This window comes from Phacochoerus africanus, chromosome 11, assembly GCF_016906955.1.
Source record: "Phacochoerus africanus isolate WHEZ1 chromosome 11, ROS_Pafr_v1, whole genome shotgun sequence".
Classification (NCBI taxonomy): domain Eukaryota; kingdom Metazoa; phylum Chordata; class Mammalia; order Artiodactyla; family Suidae; genus Phacochoerus; species Phacochoerus africanus.
Window position 1 is genome coordinate 64,316,746 of NC_062554.1, and position 13,728 is coordinate 64,330,473.

General features: G+C 50.4%; 1 protein-coding gene across 2 annotated transcripts in view; it reads right to left on the minus strand.

The window, feature by feature from the left end:
- The window catches only part of PLEKHA6 (pleckstrin homology domain containing A6), a 155,907-nt gene that overhangs the window by 125,649 nt on the left and 16,530 nt on the right, over positions 1–13,728 (minus strand). The gene's annotated exons all lie outside the window — the stretch shown is intronic.

Genomic DNA, 13,728 nt, shown 5'->3' on the forward strand with positions numbered 1-13,728 from the left:
ACCATTTTAGCCAATGATGGGACACTTTTAAAAATAGAACTTTAGGGAGTTCCCGTCGTGGCACAGTGGTTAACGAATCCGACTAGGAACCATGAGGTTGCGGGTTCGGTCCCTGCCCTTGCTCAGTGGGTTAACGATCCGGCGTTGCCGTGAGCTGTGGTGTAGGTTGCAGACGTGTCTCGGATCCCGCATTGCTGTGGCTCTGGCGTAGGCCAGTGGCTACAGCTCCGATTCAACCCCTAGCCTGGGAACCCCCATATGACGCGGGAGCGGCCCAAGAAATAGCAACAACAACAACAAAAAAAGACAAAAGACAAATAAATAAATAAATAAATAAAAATAAAAATATAACTTTGGGAGTTCCCATCGTGGCGCAGTGGTTGACGAATCCGACTAGGAACCATGAGGTTGCGGGTTCGGTCCCTGCCCTTGCTCAGTGGGTTAACGATCCGGCATTGCCGTGAGCTGTGGTGTAGGTTGCAGACGTGGCTCGGATCCCGCATTGCTGTGGCTCTGGCGTAGGCCAGTGGCTACAGCTCCAATTCAACCCCTAGCCTGGGAACCTCCATATGCCGCGGGAGTGGCCCAAAGAAATAGCAAAAAGACAAAAAAAAATATATATATATATATAACTGTGGCGTTCCCATTGTGGCTCAGCAGGTTAAAAATCCAACTAGTATCCATAAGGGTGCAGGTTCGATCTCTGGCCTTGCTCAGTGGGTTAAGGATCCAGCATGGGCACAAGTTGTGGCAAAGGTCGCAGATGCCACTTGGATCTGCAACCACATTGCTGTGGCTTGGCATAGGCTGGCAGCTACAGCTCTATTTTGACCCCTAGCCCAGGAACTTCTATATGCCTTGGGTGCAACAGCAGATCTAGAAGGTGCTAGGGGCCCAATTGGGGTGCTCTCTGTTTAGATTCAAGAAAGGTCTTTCTGGAGTTCCCACTGTGGCACTGTGGGTTAAGGTTTCAACATTGCTGCAGCTGTGGCATAGGTCACAGAGGTGGTGTGGATTCACTCCATGGCCCAGGAGCTTCCATATGCTATGGGTATGGCCAAAAAAAAAAGAAAAAAAAAGAAAGGAAGGAAGAAAGAAGGAAAGAAAGTCCTTTCTGGGGGTTAGACAGTCTCTAAGTCGCTCTGCCACTCTGTCTCCAGAACAGCTACAGGCGCAGCCCATCAAAAAGTATATGAGGCTGGCCCTGTCCATACCCACCCAGGCTTCCTTTCTCAGACCCCAAGGTCTCCCCACCCCCTTCAATGACTCCCTCCCCTGAGAACCCTCTCCATCTCCCCATCGCCACCTCACCAGAGGCCTCGGTTTCTCACTCTTCTTCCTTTCACATCTGGGATCTGCCAAGGTGAGGCAGGTCTGTGGGGGTCTCCATCTTTGTCCCCCTCAGGACCCATGTGCATCCTGCCATAGGTACAGCCTCCCCCACAGCACAAGTCCTAGCTGGTGGACGTGGCTGATTTGACAAGGACAGCCCAGAACAGGACAGCAGGATCAACCCAGGACCCCTCCTGTCCCCTCCTCTTTCACCCCATGCTCTGCTCCCTGCCCCTGAGGCAGGTCTGCCACACAAACCCTCCTTTCTGTGCTGAATCACTTGACCTTAACAGCGGGATCAGAGGCACTGGGGAAAGTAGCTCATGGACTTCCCCCATCTCTCTCCACACTTACCTACACACACACACACACACACACACACACACAGAAGGACGTGACTACCATGACGGGGATGTTGGGGAAGAATGAAAAAGTCTGGGAGTGGAATACAAGGGAAAGACTAGAATGAGTTCAGCCTGCCCTGCCAGCTGCCACCAGAGGGTTAAGCTGGTTTAAATGAGGACATTGGTTTCTGGATTCAGAGAAGGCCAGAGGTTCCAAAGGAGGCTATGGCTCCAGGAGGAGCTGCTGCCTGGCCAGATAATCTGCTCCTCCAGCACTATGTGGGCCGAGGGAGCTGTAAGGACCGGCACAGCATACGGTCCCTGATTCCCCTTGCAGCTCAGCTCAGCCTCCAAGCCTTCACCTCTTCGTCTCTGTGACTTTCCTCCCACATGGTCTGAAGGGTCCCCCCTGATTAGACCAAGAGCAGCTGACGGCCCCTTCCTACAGGCACAAAAACATGCAAGGAACAGGTGCACACACCCTCACTCCTCCAGAGAAGGCAGCCTTTATCACCTGCCTCTCCCAAGACACAGGGTCTGGGCACCTAGGGAGAGGCCAGAGGGGCAGCCCTGAGAGGCAAACAGTGAGCCGTGACTATTGGGGGTGTCACGACAAAATGGAGGCAGATAAACAATCACATTCGAGCCCCCCCACCGTCTCTACGATTTCACTGGCTAATAGGCATGCCTTCAAACTTGGGAACATTCCTAAATCTTAATTCTGATTCTTTCCCACCTCAACATGATTTTGGATGAGTGGCCCATCATCACAGAAATACAGATTCTGAGTTCCCATTGTGGGTTAGTGGGTTATGAACCTGACTAGTAATCATGACCATGTGGGTTCAATTCCTGGCCTCCCTCAGTGGGTTAAGGGTCCCGCGTTGCTGTGGCTGTGGCGTAGGTGGCAGCTGTAGCTCCGATTTGACCCCTAGCCTGGGAACTTCCATATGCCACATGTACAGCCTTAAAAAAGAAAAAAAAAGAAAGAAATACAGATTCTTCATAAGTAAAAAGTGGTGATCAAGTCACCCTGAACAAGCTGAAGGAAGGCAGTATAGAGCATACTGGGCACAGAGAGAATACATGGGTGCAGAGATAACTGGTCCCAGCAAGACAGACGTTCATCCAGCTCCCATGCGAGTCAGTTAATCTCCAAGCACTGAGCACAATCCCTTGTATGATTCCTAAGGCACTGATTCCCCTTATTGGAAACCCTCCCCGCCTCTATTCACCCAGCCTCAGACAAAAACACACCCCCACTGGAGCCTCAGCAGAATTCCTAGTCACCCACCCACCGCCCCAGCCCAAGGGGTTGGGGTCCTGGATGCTCCTCACATCAGTTAGTCAGTTAGCAAGAGGCCTGGGGGACCTTGAAGCCGGCCCTCTCCTCCCAGGGCTCAGCCCCACCCGCTGCTCCCCAGGCCTCCCTTCAAGGCCAGGCAGGTGGGTAGCCTGTGCAGGAGGGGTCATGTAGACACTGTGAAGGGAACACACCCAAAAGGAAGGGAGGTACCTCCTCCGAGAGCGCCTGGCTCCTCTGTTTGCAAAGAGCAAAGTCCACAAGGGAAGGGCTACGACCTCTCTGCTGAGCCCCAGGGTAGGAGGAAAGGGCCTGAGGGATAGACAAACAGGCACATTCTCACAACACGGTTCAAAACTGGACCTAACGCTGTGAACTCCTCCACACTCTGATTCTCACTCTGGGTCTGATCTTATATCTGTCACACAGGGCCAGCCTTCCGCCAGGCGTGCTTCCTGGGGTCCAGCCCTCCCACCTCAGCTGCCCCACCCAGTACTGAGCACTCCTGCAGCTGAGCCTACTCTGTGGTCAAGACCCTACCTGGCCGGTTTCCTGCTGACCATTATCTGCGCTGTGTCACTAGAGTCAATTAAAAACTGTCTTCTGAGTTCCTGTTGTGGCTCAGAGGTAACAAACCCAACTAGTGTCCATGAGGATGCAGGTTCGATCCCTGAGTTCGATCAGTGGGTTAAGGGTCCAGCGTTGCTGTCAGCTGTGGTTGTAGTCACAGACACAGCTTGGATCTGGCATTGCTGTGGCTGTGGCTGGCAGCTGCAGCTCTGATTCAACCCCGAGCCTGAGAACTTCCATATGTCATGGGTGCAGCCCTAAACAAACAAACAAACAAAAACTGGCTTCTCCTAGACCCAGCTTAAGGCTTTCCTATCAGAAAATCTCCCAGGAGCCTAGGGTATGTAGGCAGCCCCCAGGACCCTGAAACACGCTCGGTGCCCAGGTAAGCTCATGGGGAGCGAGCTTCAGTGCAGCCCCCACAGAGGAAGCACCCAACTCACTCCAGGCTCAGCCCCATCTTTCACAGCATCCTTGGCCTCCCCAGTCGCTGCAACAGCAGAGAGAGGGACCAAGTTTCCCGGCTTAGCTCCAGGCCCTCATTTTCGATCTTCGAGCCCAATTTCTCTGTCTGTAAGAAGAATCTGCCAATTCCTCTTGCAGCAAGAATGAAAACGGGGGACAGATTCAGCACACATAAGGCTGTACTGCGAACCTAAGCAGCATGGACCCTCCTGGCAGGCTCTGTGACCCTGGGCCATCATGAGACCTCTGAGCCTCAGTTACCTCACGGGTTTGCGACTATGAGGATCCAACCTGATAACCTCATGCGTGGAAGGCAGGAGGAGCCTGAGTTCCCTACACCCCTGAGGGTTTTAGTTAGGATTCTCCCCCATCGTTTCTCAAACCAAAGGCAGTGAGTGACCCACAGAGGGTATGAAATCAAGCGGAAGGACCAAGATATCTTCTTCTTATTATTATTATTATTATTTTCTGTCTTTTTGCCATTTCTTGGGCCACTCCTGCGGCATATGGAGATTCTCAGGCTAGGGGTCCACAGCAACTTGGGATCCGAGCCGTGTCTGCAACCTACACCACAGTTCACGGCAAAGCCGGATCCTTAACCCACTGAGCAAGGCCAGGGATCGAACCCACAACCTCATGGTTCCTAGTCGGATTCGTTAACCACTGAGACACGAGGGGAACTCCCAAGATATCTTTTTTAAAACAAAATAGACCAGACTAGACTCCACCCAAAGCATGCAGCACACACAGTGAGGTATCACAAACACGTCTGCTGGGTTGTGATGAAAAATGCATTTCATTTTTCATCACAACCCAGTGATGATGGCAGTCGAAAAATTCAACTAGGTCCTACTTCGAAAACTTTCTTGCAGATATTCCCACCTATATAAACTTGCTTCCTGCCCTCAGCAGGTTGGGGCGGTCAGCTCCTGGAGGCCAGAGCTGTTATCTCTGGGTTCTCAAGAATTCCAACCCTCCCCCGACCACGCTGGGCCGGGACCAGGGTGGGCCTCTGCTATAAGCTGTTCATGGGCTGGAAAGCACCCACCAAATAGAAAAATCAATGTAGAAGGTGGGGAGGGAACCCCCATTAACAGTGCCAGGCACTGTCCCAAACAATGTCCCTGGAGGTCTGTGTTCGCACCTCTGTTTTACAGATGAGGAAACTGAAATTCAAAGAGGTCGTGTTGTCAAAAGTGGGGCAATCAGGATGGAGATGTAGGTGTGGCGAGGAGTCCATGGCTCCCTCCCTGGACCGCGTTGCCTTTGTCGCGGCCCAGGAGAGCTCCTGCACTGCCCTATCCAAGCTTCCAAACGTCCTGCATTGCCCAAGATGACTCACACCACAAAACACACACGGGGTAGGAAAGAGCACAACATCCTCTCCTACCTGCCTTTCTCTGGCTTTCCCAGTCCCACGAGGGAGAGAGGAGAGGGCTATGCTGGGGACGTCTGGGATTTGTCTTCCTCTTGGTCCCACCCTTGTCCTTCTCTGTCTCTTTTGAGGCTGATTCCCCCCAGCTCACCATCCCCCTCCCCCAATACCAGCTAACTGGTTACCAGGGCAACCCAGCTGGGAGGCTGCCAGTTACCACGGCAACCCAGCATGGCCGCCAGGCTGCCTTGCTTAGGAAGGTCAGGGGACCAGCCGGGCGACAGAGCCACTGGGATGTGGCCGGCAGGACCAGGCCAGGCTGGGGCCCTACGTGCCTGATGGAATTAAGTTCCTGCTGCCAGGGGGCTACCTCTTAGTTTCCCATGAGGCCGGTTCCTCCAGCTGGGGGAAAGAGCCACAGCCAACCTCCCCAATTCTGTCACTCAAGCCTGGTAACCTCCAACTTATTCAACAGAATTCTGATCACCTCACAGTGAGGAAGGTTTCTTAGAATAAGCAGCCACTGGCTGTCACCCGGCCTACCCGCCCCCACTCCGCCCCGGGGCTCCCCCTTAGGCTCCTCCCTATCTGAACATTTCTGGGAGTCTGCATGCAGGCACCATGTGTGTGTCTGCACGCAGACGTAGTCTCTCCATGCAATGCATTGGTAATAATAACAAGGAAGAGCTACGTTTTTCTAGAACTTACTACATGCTATGCATGTTCTAGGTACCTTCCCTGAAGTCTCTCTGTTGATCCAAAAACAAACTTGTTTTCCCCACTTTGTAGACACAGCAACTGAGACTCGGAGAAATTAAGAAACCTGTTCAAGGTCACACAGGTATTAACTAACAGAGCTAAAATGAAGTTGTAGGAATCAGCTTCTGAAATTCCTTGAGCTCCTGGCACTGGCCCTCCGGTACCTACCAAGTACTCAGCCTGGCTTTAAGAAACATTATTGTTTCATTTTGTTTTTGTTTTTGTTTTGTCTTTTGCCCTTTTAGGGCCGCACCTGCGGAATATGGAGGTTCCCAGGCTAGGGGTCGAATCGGAGCTGTAGCTGCTGGCCTACACCACAGCCACAGCAATGCCAGATCCAAGCCTACACCACAACTCACGGCAAGACTGGATCCTTAACCCACAGATCGAGTCCAGGGATCGAACCCGCAACCTCATGGTTCCTAGTCGGATTCATTTCCCCTGCGCCATGACGGGAACTCCCAAGAAACATTTTTAACATTTATTAAAAGATTATTCAGTGCCAGATGTTTTATTCACATTATTTTATTTCATCCCATCCTGACCTCAGTGAAGGAGACTTTTGTCTCCTCACACAACAGCTTAGGAAACTGAGACCCAAGGAAGTTAAGAAACTTCCCCAGTTGAAGGCCTTTCCTTGGGAATCCTTTCCTGACTCTCCCCGTTGAGACCACTGCTCTCTCTCTTGGCCACAAAATATGTCTCTATCATATACAGGACAACCATTTACTCAAGGTCTGCTCCCTTACGAGACTATGAATTTAAAAATTCATTTTCGTGGGAGTTCCCATTGTGGCTTAGCGGTAATGAACCGTATTCATATCCATGGGGTTGCGGGTTCGATCCTTGGCCTCGATCTGTGGGTTAAGGATCCAGCATTGCCATGAGCTGTGGTGTAGGTCACAGACGTGGCTGGCATCTGGTGTTGCTGTGGCTGTGGCACAGGCCGGCAGCTGCAGCTCTGATTCAACCCCTAGCCTGGGAACGTCCATACAGCAGGTGCAGCCCCAAAAAGACGAAAGAAAGAGAGAGAGAGAGGAAGGAAGGAAGGAAGGAAGGAAGGAAGGAAGGAAGGAAGGAAGGGAGGGAGGAAGGAAGGGAGGGAGGAAGAAAAAGAAAGAAAGGAAGAAAGATTGATTCATTTTTGCGACGTATTGCCTGGCACAACAATGAGCAGACAGGAAATGTTTGCCAAAAGAAAGTGGTGGGGCCAGAATCCCAAGTCCTGCTCATCTGCCTCTCAATTCCACGCTCTCTACCCCAATGGACTCATTCATTCACTCAGTCCAAAAGCATCTATCAAACAAATGCTATGTGCCTAGCTCTGTGCAAAACATTGCAAAGACAAAAACAGCTAAGACTATCTCTTGCCTTGAAGCAACCCAACCCCAGTGGAGCTGGGGACATGGCTGAGGAGAACAGGAAATAAATGTCCCCGCCATTGCCATCAGAGGCTTTCTCATGACTGTTTTTTGTGCCCACTCCTTGGGACAAGCTCCCTTCTGCCCAAGTCCTCCTATATCCACTCAACATTTATTGAGCACCTGCTATGTGCTAATGCCTTCAAATCACCCATGGTTTGGGAGAGAGTGAACAGAAGAAGAGGACAATGGAATCAGGAATTATGGGACAGCATGGGAAGTCACTGATAAGGTCCAGGGGTCCACAAACTGATGGCCAGGGACACTAGAACCATATGTCTAATGCTAAAGAACTTTCATATTTGATGTGATAAAGCATTTTCATGCTGCACTGCTTCATAGTCACACCCACTTCCTACATCAACTCATTTGAACCTCAGCCATGTAGGCAGGGCAGGAATTAGCACTCCCATTTTAGAGATGAGGAAACTGAGGCTCAGATGAGGAAACTGAGGAGAAGCATTGGATGCGAAGGAACAAATCTCACTACGCCTCCATCAGGACACTCCCACCTCACCATCCACCTCACCAAAGGCCAGTTTTCCTTCTCTGCTATAACCTCTTCAATTCCCCAGTTAAGCAGCCACCATCTCAGGCAAGGCAAGCAGTCTGACCTGAGGTCTCTGGATAGTGCATTGAGGCTCATGAGGACCCAGGAACCAAGCAAAATCAGAAAAAAAAAATGAACTCACCAGCACAGAGGCCAAGTCGAATTTAACAAGCTAATTGCAAAGCATCAGGCTAATGAAAAGCAAATTGGCACCTGCAATTATAGACTCAGGTTCTCAGGTAATGATGAGCCAGACTGGGATGGCGTGGGGGTGTCAGAGGGAGGGAGGAACCTCACCTCCCCCATGGAGGGGGTCCCACACCCTGCAGGAGCAAACCTTCGAAGCCATCCATGTTTATTAGGTCACTGTTGACCTGCCCAGCCCTACTTCCTGAATTCACACGAATAAGGACAGACTCTTCACAGAGACTAAGTGACTGGGAGGATTTGATGGTTGCCATGAATACCATCTGCCCTAAACATATTTCCTACTAAGTCATGTAAGCACCTATCTGACCTGGGGTTAAAGCATTGCCTTCTGATATACGTTGTTCAAACACTTGTTTCTTTTTTTTTATTTTTTGGTCTTTTTTTTTTTTTTTAGGGCCTCACTCTCAGCATATGGAGGTTCCCAGGCTAGGGGCTGAATTGAATCTGTAGCCGCTGGCCTACGCCATAGCCACAGCAACACAGGATCCGAGCAGAGTCTGTGACCTACACCACAGCTCATGGCCACACCAGATCCTTAACCCACTGAGCAAGGCCAGGGAATCAAACCTGCGTCCTCATGGATCCTAGTCGGATTCATTTCTGCTGAGCCACGATGGGAATTCCCCAAATACCCGTTTCTACTAATCACAGACATTTGTGTAATTATTTGCAGTTTACAAATCACTTTCATATGTATTACTCAAGCCAGCTATCAACTGGGTAAGCAGGTAGTGATACTAACTCCATTTTTCAGAGCAGGAAACGAAAGCTCAGAGAGACTGAGCAACTTGCTACAAATCATATAGCCACTAATTTGGACCAGGATTCGAATCCATGTCTTCAAACTCCAGATGGGCATTCTCTCTACCCCTCGGCAGGCAGTGCACCAACTCTCTCTTATTAACATGGGGACCAAGTTAGTTTATCAGATGAGCTAGTGCTACTTTGGAAAGTGCAAAGAGGCCTTGAAGGAACAGGGAACAGTCTGGGTAGGTTTGACAGGAAGGAATCAAGAAAGGATGTATGCGAGTTCCCGTCGTGGCTCAGCGGTTAACGAATCCGAATAGCATCCTTGAAGACACAGGTTTGATCTCTAGCCTCACTCAGTGGGTTAAGGATCCTGTGTGGCTGTGACTGTGGTGTAGGTCGCAGACTCGGCTTGGATTCCGCATGGCTGTGGCTCTGGTGTAGGCCAGCAGCTACAGCTCCAATTTGACCCCTAGACTGGGAACCTCCATGTGTGAAGAGTATGGCCCTAAAGAAACAAAAATACAAAAAAGAAAAAAAGAAAGGATGTGTGCAGGGTAGTGTGTGAGGAGCTGGGCAGTGGGACTGGGTGGCTGGAGAAGGGGACTTCAGTGGAGTGTCCTGTTAGCCAGAAGACACTGGAGGAGCCAAAGTCCCTTGTACAGGCACCTGCCAGAAGAAGCCTCCAGAAGTGTGACATTCCAGGGGATTATCCTGGGTGTGGAGGGATGGCTGCCTCACTATGCTTTGTTCTGGTGACACCAAACCTGGCCAGAGGTGCTGGCAGAGCTTGAGGAAGCGAGTGGGGGTCCCCAGAGGCATCTAGGCTCAAACAAGGAGAGTTTGGGGATTTGAGGGGAGGGAAATCATGATCCTGGCTTCAGGTATCTGTGGCAAACTAAGCACAGTAAGATAATAATAATTACTTACTCTGCTCAGCACGATTCTATGTCCTTTGCATACGTGACCTCATTCATCTTTACAAGAAGTCTGTAAAACAGACTTCATTTTACAGGTGGAGAGGAGTTCCCGTCGTCGCTCAGTGGTTAACGAATCCGACTAGGAAACATGAGGTTGCAGGTTTGATCCCTGGCCTCGCTCAGTGGGTTAAGGATCCGGCATTGCCGTGAGCTGTGGGGTAGGTCGCAGACCCGGCTCGGATCTGGTGTTGCCGTGGCTCTGGCGTAGGCTGGCAGCAACAGCTCTGATTAGACCCCTAGCCTGGAAACCTCCATATGCCATGGGTGCAGCCCTAGAAAAGGCAAAAAGACAAACAAAACAACAACTACAGGTGGAGAAATTGAGGCACAGATTAAGTCACAGGTCAAGCTCACATCCCTGGTAAGGAGCAGAGCCCAGATTAAACCTGAGTTTGGCCCTATAACTGCTATCTTGACAAATGCACTAAATTATCTTTTAAGAAAAGCTGAAGACTCAGACAAATAACAACAGATAGAAGCTTCGAACTTTAAAACCACTTTAAGGAATTCCTGTTGTGACTCAGCGGAAATGAACCAACTAGAATCCATGAGGTTGTGGGTTCGATCCCAGCCTTGTTCAGTGGGTTAAGGATCCAGCATAGCAGAGAGCTGTAGCTTAGGTCACAGATGTGCCTCAGATCTGGCTGTGGGGTAGGCTGGTAGCTACAACTCCAATTGGACCCCTAACCTGGGAATGTCCATATGCCACAGGCATGGCCTAAAAAAGAAAAGAAAAACACTTAAATAAAATTTAAATATCACTGCTAATCAAACAATTGGATTAAAACAATGAGAAAAGTTAATAATCAATGATGATGCTTTTGCAACAAAATGCATTCTTATACACAGCTGCTGGGAATGTAAATTAGTACTTTCCAGCAAGGAAATTGGCAAAATATGTCAAAATATTTAAAAAGGTAGAAATTCCATTTCTAGAAATGTAACCCAAGAGGAAAAAAAATTATTGATATGTGTAAAGGTTCAGATATTTATACATTCACGAATTGTTTACAAAAGCGAAAAAGTTGGAAATGTCGTTTAATGTAGGGGCCAAGTAAACAAAGAATCAGTATATAATGAAATACTAGGCAATCACTTAAAAATGATGTTGTAAAAGAATATTTAATGCACGAGAAAATGCTTTTTTTCTTTTTTTTTTGGCCATGCCCGCAGCATGAGTATGTTCCCAGGCCAGGGATCAAACCTGAGCCACAGTTGCTGCTGGCCTGACAACACTGATCCTTAACCCACTGCACCACAAGGGAACTCCTGGAAAAATGCTTTTTATTTAAGTGACAAAAATATATATTTGGTCCAAAATTTTAACAGTATACATGTGGATTTTGATAATAAATATAGTTATATACCTGCACATTAATTCATAAAAACATATACACACCGAAATGTTAAAATTATATACTAAATCTCTGAGAGAATTACATACAATTTTAATCTTTTCTACATGTGTTTTTCTTCATTTTTAATGACTATGTATTACTTTTATGCGCACAGAATAGTAATTTTTAAAATATATACCCTCCCTGACATCAGTTCTATGTCTTGGGATTTAACCTAAAGAAATAATCCAAAATACAGAAAAAGCCTTATGCACAAAAATGATCATGTCATGTTATTTATAAAAGGAAAATAAGAGTAACCACTGAATGTCCAATACAAATAGGGTTACACAAAATGTATTATGTCCACACTTTTACACACGATTTTAATATGAAGAAAACCATCTTTATCACTGTGGGAAAGAGCTGACTTGCTCTGTGCTGCTTCAAAGAATCGAAACCAAAAGGCGGAACTTGGAAGTGGGCAGATTTTGATTCAATGCAGAAGAATGTTCTAACTTTGAAGCAGGCTGCCTGGTGAGGTAATGAGCTCCCCGACGCTGGAATTATCCAGACAAGACTGGTACTCCCCTCAGGCAGGCTGCAGAGGGCTGGTCTGGGCTTGGAGGGAGGTGGAACTAGATGGTCTCTGGGGGTGTCTGGGGGTGAGGGTGCAGAGCAGGAGCCCACGTGGACTGAGCAATTGCCAAGGAAAGGATCCCACTGAGCCTACTCTGAGCACTTCCTCTCTGCTCACCATCTATTCTAAATGCTTCCCAAAGTGTGTTCCCTCCTCTCTAAAGCTTTGGGTTTTTTAAACTGGTTGGAGACCGGCCTTCCAAAGTCATCTCACTAATGCACTGACATCCAGACTGCCTCAGTTCAGTGCTCAGGCCACCCCACAAAACCTCAAAACCAGGACCCACTGCAACGGCGGGAGCCCCTGCCGCGCAGACAGCTCTCCCAACGCCATAACCTTCCTCCTCCAGGGACGGGGCTCAGAGAGACGACAGCTGATGGGGTGCGGACACCACGCCCCCCCACCCCCACCTCCCCCTCGGCTCAGCTTCTCCCCATCCCAGGCCCTGGGCTCTACGGGTCCCCACCCCTGAGCCCCAGGCCACTGCCACCGCCTCCTGCTCACTGACTTCCTCGGTAATTACTTCATTTACACAGAGCAGGAAGAATCCAGCTCAATAATCCAGGCAGACACGTTAAAAGGAATTATCTGTGGACTGTGTCCTGCACCATCACCTTCCTGGGAAGAAGGAAAAGAAGTCGAACCAGGCAAAAAAAAAAAAAAAAAGGTCCCCATTGTCTCGAGCCTTTGCAGCCGCCACCAGGATTAATTACACAGCCGTGTGAACACATTTAGCACCTCGCCGCTGATTGGAAAGCCAAGGACTTTTAATAATTCATATCTGCAGCCCAGCGCTCTGCGCCCTGGTGAGGACACAGAGAGCCCTTGTTTTCCGTACGGCAGGGCCCGAGGCAGTGCCAGCCTCACCCCCCAACCCTCCCCACCCCACCTGGAGATGGCTCTAGCCTCGGCTGCTGGGCCTCCGTGGGGCCCCCTCCTGCCGTTCCTCCACCAGCGGGATCTCCTGGTCTCCTGCTCCAGCTAAGAGGGAACTAGGAGGTGGGAGCCCCCAGAACCCCTCCAGCCCCGTGCTCCTCCAGAGGGGCCCGGGAGCCAGGATTTGGGGGATCTGTCCGGCAGGTGCCTGCCATGTCCCCGTAGCCATCTGGACAGTAGGCTCGGGCAGAGATGGGCCAACCAGGGCTCTCACCCTCATGGGCAAGAGACCCTCAGGGGAAGCCAGACCGAGGGCAGGGACCTGTAGGGATGGAGGAAGAACTGCCAGGCCCTGAAGGCTGTGACCCTCTTTGACTTGACACTGAGCTCATCCTCCTCCTACCACCTCCCCCCTGCAGCTCAGCTCCTCCCTGCCCTGTGCCCTAGGGCTGGCCCCACCTTCTCAGCTCTCAGGCTCTGGCCCTCCCAGGCTCCAGCCCCCTATCTTGCCTGCTCACCTTCTCCCTCCGCCCTTCCTGTCTAACCCACCCCCCCACCTCCCCTCACTCCCTCTGCCACCTCCCCAACCTTTGCCCAGAACTTCACACAATAAGCCCAAGGCTCTGCTAGCTGCAGGCTGGCCCCACCACCGCACACCCATCCCCCCACGCCCCCTCTGCCCACATAACCAGCTCCTGCTCCCTCAGGCGCTCCCCACGAAATCTGAGACCCCAGAGATCAGACGCCCCCTAGGAATCCAAGACCCTCAGACGCCCTGGGCCCCAACCTCCGACCCAGACACACCCTGACCTCTCCCAC